Raw genomic sequence first — 7,108 nt, forward strand, 5'->3', positions numbered from 1 at the left:
CTATCCGAGATTGGATAAATAATTCCGGCATCTAATAATTTTAACACTTTAGTTTTAACAACTTCTTTCATGTGTGGATTTAATATTCTTTGAGGTTGTTGATATGTTTTAGCATTTTCTTCCAAGTGAATTCTATGCGTACAGATTAAAGGATTTATACCTTTTATATCTTGCAAAGTCCATCCAATTGCATTTTTATGATTTTTAAGTAATATTATTAAATCTTCTTCTTGTTTTGGTATGAGGGTAGAAGATATTACAATAGGATATGTTTGATTTTCACCAAGAAAAGCATATTTTAGTTCTTTTGGCAAAGGTTTTAATTCAAGTTTTGGATGATCATCTTCTTTTACTTCTTCAAGTTCATTAATTTCTTCAAATAACTTTGATTTAAAAACACTTTCCACTCAATAAACTTCAGATTGTTGATTTAAGTTTTCTTGGTGTATATTTTCTTCCACAATTGTTTCTATTGCATTATCATCTTCATCTTAATTAATAATTGGTTGTTTACATAAGTTGAACACATTAAGTTCTAAAGTCATATTTCCAAAAGATAATTTCATTATTCCATTTCGACAATTAATTAAAGCATTTGAAGATGCTAGAAATGGACGCCCCAATATTACTGGAATTTCATTATGCACTTCTATTGGTTGTGTATCCAAGACAATAAAATCCACAGGATATATGAATTTATCGACTTGAAATAACACATCTTTTACGATACCTCTAGGTATTTTGATTGAACTATCGGCTAGTAAAAGAGTGACAGATGTAGGTTTTAAATCTCCCAACTTAAGTTTTTCAATAACTGAATAAGGAATTAAATTCACACTTACTCTCAAATCTAACAAATCTTTTTTAATTTTATTTTTTTCAATAATACATGAAATTGTTGGACAACCAGGATCTTTATATTTCAAAGTAGAATTATTTTGAATAATAGAACTTACTTGTTCAGTTAAGAATGTTTTCTTCTTTACATGCAATTGTCTTTTCACAGTACATAAATCTTTTAAAAATTTTGCATAAGAAGGCACTTGTTTAATAGCATCTAATAATGAAATATTTATTTTTACTTGTTTAAAAACTTCATAAATATCAGAATCATTTTTTTGTTTTTTATTATTAACTAATGCATGAGGGAAAGGAACATGTTTATTTGACTCACATATTATTTCAGATAATTTATCATCAACTTTCTTAATCTTAGGACTCAAAGTATCATCTTTCTCGAAAGTATCAAGATTTTCATCCTTACTCTCTGAGTTTGACTGATCTTTGTTTTCATCACTATATGGATCATTAACTATTTTACCACTTCTAAGAGTAATAACAGATTTTACTTGATCAAATTTTTCTTGATTTTGATTTTTAGGATTAGGTTGTGGTTGAGATAGAAATTTTCCTTTTTCATGAATATTAAGTGCAGATGCAAATTTTGCAAGAGTTTCTTTCAAATCATTCATAGATTGAATGTTTTGAATATTGATAGACTCTTGCTTTTAAATGTATGCATGAATTTCATCTTCAAAATGTTTTTTTGGAGGTGGGATATAAGGAGCATAACCTTGATGATTTTGGTTATTTTTAAAAGGTTGTTGTGAAGGTTGTGCATTATTATCGTTCCTCCAACTAAAATTAGGATGATTTCTCCAACCAGGATAATATGTTTGTGAAAAAGGATCTAATGTTGGTTTTTTAAAATTGTTAACATAGTTGGCTTGTTCATGGAGGCATTCTTTAAATGAAGGCAAAGTAGGACAATTTTTTGTAAGATGATCATGTGTGTCACATATATGACAAAAAATTTCTTGAACACTTTTTAATTGATCACTCTTTTTCATTTCTAATGACTCGATTTTTCTTGCAAAAAATGCAAGTTTAGCTTGAATATCTACATCATCTTTAAGATGATAAATACCACCCCCATTTGTTGAACTATTGGTTTTACTTGGTGGTTCAATTGAGCCTATATTATCCCAATTTTGAGCATTTTCTGCTAATGACTCCAAATATTCCATAGCTTCATTTGGGTTTTTATCTTCTAATGTTCCATTACACATGAATTCTATCATTTGCCTATCTTTAGGTATTAAACCTTCATAAAAGTGAGAAACTATCCTCCATATTTCAAAACCGTGATGTGGACATGTATTAAGTAACTATTTATATCTATCCCAACATTGATAAAATGTTTCCCCTTGTTTTTGAGAAATAGTTGTAATTTGTCTTTTAAAAGAGTTTGTTCTATGGGAAGGGAAAAACTTTTTTAGAAATTGTTGTTGCATTTCTTCCCATGATCTTATTGAACTTGATCTCAAATTTTGCAACCATGTTTTAGCTTTATATTTTAAAAAAAAAAGGGAAAAGCTTTAATCGAACAATATCCATGCTACAATTTTGATAATTATAAGTGTTGCAAACCTCCTCAAATTCCCTTAAATGCAAATATGGATTTTCATAATCTAGGCCATGAAAATTTGGTAAAAATTTAATGATTTGTGGCTTAAAATTGAAATTAAACGCATCAGGAGGAAAAACTAAACAAGATGGTGTACTAGTTCTTATTGGATTCATATGGTGCCTAAGTGTTCTTGGTTGTTCATGTTCTTGATTATTATTATTATTATTATCATCTTGATTATTAGAATTATCCTCCACGTTTAAAGTATTTTCAGATACTCGAACAAGTCTACCACTTTGTTTACGACTCCAAACAATCATACAATTAAAAACAACATACTATTTACATAAATAACATAAATAACAAAAATTAAACTTAATTTATACCTCCCCAGCAACGGCGCCAAAAACTTGCTACAACTTAAATTGTAATTCACCCAAGTGTAGGTTATCTGCAAGTAATATACTCGTGAGTACGAGATCGATCCACAGAGAGGATGCTGTAAGTTTAATTTTAGCAATGATATATTATAAATGAAAATATTATTATAAAACTTCAAATACACAAATTATAAAATTGTCAAAGCTTCAAAGGTTCATTGTTGGTTTATTTAAGATTGCTTAACAAAAATAAATAAAAGAAATTAAAATAAAAATAAACATAAGAGAATAATTAAATATTTATACAAATATATCATATAATATAGTTTCCACTATATTAATATCAGATTAACTGATATTTAATACATGGTACCTCATAATATATATATAAATGCATAAATATAAATTGGCATAAAATTAAATGTTAGATCAAATCACAATATTTCATTTAGAACAACCGGCAGAGCCACGCTATTGTCTAAATAAAATATATGACCTTTTTTATGTTAGATACGGAAAAGTAAATGTTAGATGCGAGTAGGTAAATGTTAGTTGCGGAAAGTAAAAGTTAGTTAAAATCACAATATATTATTTAGAACAACTGACAGAGTCACGCTATCGTCTAAATAATATATATGACTTTATTATAAATAGATACATATATTTATAGTATATAATTATTGTAGTATTTATTGTATCATATTTGACAACAAATCAAGGTAACCATATTCAAGGTACCAAGCATTTGATGTAAATAGATAACAACAAATCATCCAAAATTATACCTACAAATAAAGATCAATTAGTAAAAATAAAAATAGAAAAGGAAAGAATATACAAAATATAAACAATCTTACTTGATCAACAATGAAACCTTTTCACCTTGACATAAAAAGATTTAGCTTTCCATGAACATGAAACTCAAGAATAAGGATAAAAGAAATTTCATACTTGAATTTGAGAAACTTGCACACTCAAACTTTTATTCTCACACACAATATTTATTTTACAAATGAGGAATTCTCTACACTCTTGAACACTACAAAGCTTATACAACACATCTATTTATAGGCCAAATGAGAGAAAGAGTCCAAGACTCATTAAATGTGGAATAGTAAAGTTGGTGGGTGCTTGTCTCCTTGAATGTCAATACATTGACCCAACTTTAATTGGCATGTTTGATGCCTTAGAATTCCGATTTGGCTTCTGCACAAAACATATAACACGTAGCCCTTTGTTCTGTAGATGTGTTTTGACAACTCATTCACCCCTTTTGGATAAAATATGAAATACTTATGATATTTTTACTCCAAGCTGGTCATAGTAAAAGTAAATCTATCTCCATTTTGATGTTTGATTATTTTGATCATCTTAATGAAGTTTTTGGAATTTCTTCTTCTACAAAGTTGAAGATGTCTCTTTTTTGATTCTACAAAATTTGAGATTACTCCATTATGACCTCTGTAGCTTGAGTAATTTTATTTTTACCAAACCTGCACAAACCGTAAAATACAACATTTTAGTAAAACATTTAAATATAAACACATAACACTAAAATAATACAACTTCATAATTTTAATTAAACTTTAATTTTAAAACACACTTTTTAACATATAAATAATTACAAATTTTAAGTTTCATCATTAGTACAATAAAATTATTTAAATAAAGAATTAATATTTTTATTAACTCATGATCAAATAAAGGATTTAAATAAACTAAACTTAAAAATAATAATCATAATATTTCTTTAATTTTATGCATGCGACTTAGTAGATTGGATTTTAGGCGCTACAGATGTAATCATTCGACACAATCTACTAATGCCAAGGATGGAGTTAACCAATCTACGAGTTCGGCGTAATGATAGTGTATTTTCCAAAGATGGTGTGTATCTGAAGGTAGTGGATGACAAGTTACGTGTCATTGCTAAGATTCGCAGTCAACATTTCTATTTCAGTTAGAATTGGTATCCTGTGGATAGTCAAAAGACTACAGGAACCTCTTGATATTCGGGTTAGATATCAGAGAGATTGTGTTAATAGTCAATTAGCAGTTATTGCATCACGGATAGCGATTGAGATCGCATAAGTTAATTGAACAGTGAGTTCGGGGTAAACTCCTATGTGATCTGCCAAAGAATTTAGGTTATCTTGCGAAGTCGGTTATATGAATCAGGATTTAGGTGACGGCGCAGCCAGCGACGTTTCTAACTCGTGACTTGAAAGGCATCAAGATTTAGTATCGGTCATAAGACGTGATAAATTCATGTTAGAGTAAGAAAGATCCTACAATTATCAAAGATAATCTCTCTTATTTGTCTGTCAGACATAGGATTTTGAGAAAATTGTCCGTCAGTTGTACTATGTTGTTTCAAATGGACAAAAAATTAATGATTGTGATCAGTAGTACTACGAAATTTTAGTGGAATTGCAGATATTAAGAGAGTGGTCAGGAGAAATGCTAGCTTGGGTTCTCGGTAGCAGCGTGAGGAGTTAGAACAGAGTTAGGTTCTAAGCTTGTCCTTAGAGCTTTGATGTGAATAAAATGAAGGATATACCATGCAGGTATTAGCGGGGTCTGAGTTGTCGAAATCTATTTTGATCAGATATTTGGTTAGATCGAAACTATCAGTGACTGGGATAAATTGGATTTGGTTACATTTTCAGGGTGCCCTAAATTTCGGGACGGAATCTTTTTAAGGGAGGGGAGAATGTAGTAACCCGAATCCTAGATTAGTAAATAATTGTTAATTAGTCATGTAATCATGTTTAGATTGGGTAAAACGTGAATACGGAAATTCCTGTTGAGTCTAGGAAGTTGAATAATAGATTCAAAATACTCAAAAAATGTTCGGAGGGTTCCAAGCCATCGAGTGGATCGGAGGATCCGAACTTGGGATGTTCGGAGGCAACGATCAAGTTCGTAAGGGGGCAAGATCGGACGATCTAGTCGTGAGTTCGGATGATCCGAACTACTGAGAGTTCGGAATCTAGAATTGATTTCGGAAGCTTGGTGAGATCGGATGGTCCGATCTGAGGGATCGGACAATCCGAACCCAAGCTAGGACAAGTGGTCGGTTGCATGTGATTGGTTGAACATGTGGCTCGAGATCGGACCACGAAGTAAGAGATAGGACAATCTGAACAGAGCCAGACAGGTGTCCAAGATGTTGTCATCATAAGTGACATCACGGATGACGTATTTTTGAGATCGGACAATCCAAAGTCCAGTTCGGACCGTCCGAAGTACTGGCAGGTACATGTGTCAAACATGAAAGTTTGGACGATCTGAAGAGGGAGTTTGGACTACCGAACTCCAGCAATAAGTATAGGGTCCGAGATCTTCATTCCTTGCTCATTTCCAACTTCTTCCTCCCTCCTTTAGTAGTGTTTTTAGGTACTTCTAGCCACCTAGTTGGTCCGGGAGTTGGCGAGATCATCTCCGGAGTGGTAGCGGAGTTGTGCCCAAATTGTGGGGCTATCGCCATCAGTGGGCTGACGATGGACGCATTTATGGTCCGAGATCCCTAAAAATGTTAGGGAGTATTTAATAGCTTAGTTAAGGCTTTTAAAGCTTGTTTAGTGATTCATGGTACTTTTGCATTGTAGTGATTGGTCTGTAGATGCGAGACATCTAGGAGTATATTATTTAGGTACGTAAGTACTAACTGAGATTGTCAGCGGGTATGCATGCTTATGTGTTGAATTTATATGTCATGATGCATGTTACTGCTTTAAGATATTATGTTGCATGTGCATATCATATTGAGTCGTGTCTCTTTGAGATGATCTTGTATAGGGTTGCTTAGCCCTTGTTAGGATGTTGTAACACTGAGGGTCCTGTAGAACGAGGGGTTGCGCCGAATCTAGTGATCTCAAGACATTTTAGATCTGTGTCCAGTTAGGAGTGAGCGGATGTACCCAGTGGTTTGATTTCCCATTCGGTACTACTCATATCCTAGGCGCCAGTATGAGCAGTTTGGATTTGTATATCCCAGATATGGATACCCAGACATTGTATTCATGCATTATATTTGTATATTTACCCGTACTAGCGTACTGAGTTTTAGCGCTCATGTCCAGTATTTCTTTGTTTTCTGGACACCCCATTCGGCGGGGCAATTGCAGGTATTATACCAAGACTTGGGTTTAGGTGGTGACCAGTCAGAGCTGCAGATCTAGTAGCTAGGTGGATTATTTACTGCTTTGAGATTTATTTCGATTGAGTTGTATAAACTGGATTTATTTTCTTACCAGTTGATTCTGTCGGTATAGTATTTTATTGGTTTCCGTTGTTTTCTTTGATTATGTTTAAT

Source organism: Henckelia pumila, chromosome 1, assembly GCF_033568475.1.
Source record: "Henckelia pumila isolate YLH828 chromosome 1, ASM3356847v2, whole genome shotgun sequence".
Taxonomy (NCBI): Eukaryota; Viridiplantae; Streptophyta; class Magnoliopsida; order Lamiales; family Gesneriaceae; genus Henckelia; species Henckelia pumila.